General features: G+C 41.0%; 1 protein-coding gene across 1 annotated transcript in view; it reads right to left on the reverse strand.

Annotated features, from left to right (window-relative positions):
- Positions 1-1151, reverse strand: part of HERC5 (HECT and RLD domain containing E3 ubiquitin protein ligase 5) — a 57647-nt gene that overhangs the window by 23513 nt on the left and 32983 nt on the right. The gene's annotated exons all lie outside the window — the stretch shown is intronic.

Consider the following 1151-nt stretch of genomic DNA (forward strand, 5'->3'; position numbering starts at 1 on the left):
GGCACCTGTGGTCCCAGGTACTCAGGAGGCTGAGGCAAGGGGATTGTTTGAGCCCAAGAATTTGAGATTGCTGTGAGCTATGACACCAGAGCACTCTATCCAGGGTGATAGAGTGGGACTCTGTGTTTTTAAAAAAAATAGACTAAGAGATGTGTTAGCATCCACTGAAACAGTGCACTGAGACATGGTAATCTCATCTGGAAGAGAAGCATAGATGTCGAGAGACAAAGGAGGCTATGGGAAAAATCCAGGGATAACAGACCTCTTAAAGAAAGCCTCTTCCATGGCACCTGTGGCTCAAAGGAGTAGGGCACTGGCCCCATATGCCGGAGGTAGTGGGTTCCAGCCCAGCCCCAGCCAAAAAACTGCAAAGAAAAAAAAAAGAAAGATAGCCTCTTCCAGCAGGAAAACTTAGACAAGAGATTTTAAGGGAAAGTTAATCTAAGAGAGATGGGGAGAGAGAAAGACAGAAAGACAGACAGAATGTCCATTCTGAAACCAAACGGCAATTTGAGATCACTGAAGTCTGTGGTTCTTAGCAGAAGCAGCAGGAATCACATATTAGTTCTACAAAATTATCACTAGAAGCTTGTTTAAAACGAAGAGAGAATAGGTGATAAGAACTGAATTAAAACAAATTTCACATATCCTTTTTTCTTTCATCTTTCTTTGTAAAATATTTCATTAATGGGCACCCTTAGAGCTCATAAATCAATCTCCTCTTTTGTTTTATTAATGTAAATACATTATGTGAAAGTACCTGCTTTAAGGACCTACATTTGAATATTATGCCTGTATGTCTGCATATGTAAAAGTGATGATGATGCCTAACACCTTTGGGTACTCTGTGCAAGGCGGCTTTAAATGCTTTAGCTATATTAATAAATTTAATCCTTATAAAAAGGCAATGGGGCAGGGATTATCTGATAAATTTCCCTGGACATTATCAACTGTCCATCTTTAAGTTCAAAACCACTTCACTGGGTATATCAACAAATATACCTCAGCTGGTGACAGTACTCTACATTGAAAAGAGGAGACTTTTTTTTTTTTTGAGACAGGCGCTTCAAGCTGTCCCCCTGGGTAGAGTGCTATGGCATCTCAGCTCACAGTAACCTCCCACTCCTGGGCTCAAGCGAGTCTCCTGCCTC

Source organism: Otolemur garnettii, unplaced genomic scaffold (assembly GCF_000181295.1).
Source record: "Otolemur garnettii isolate 467f Iridium unplaced genomic scaffold, OtoGar3 scaffold00039, whole genome shotgun sequence".
Lineage (NCBI taxonomy): Eukaryota > Metazoa > Chordata > Mammalia > Primates > Galagidae > Otolemur > Otolemur garnettii.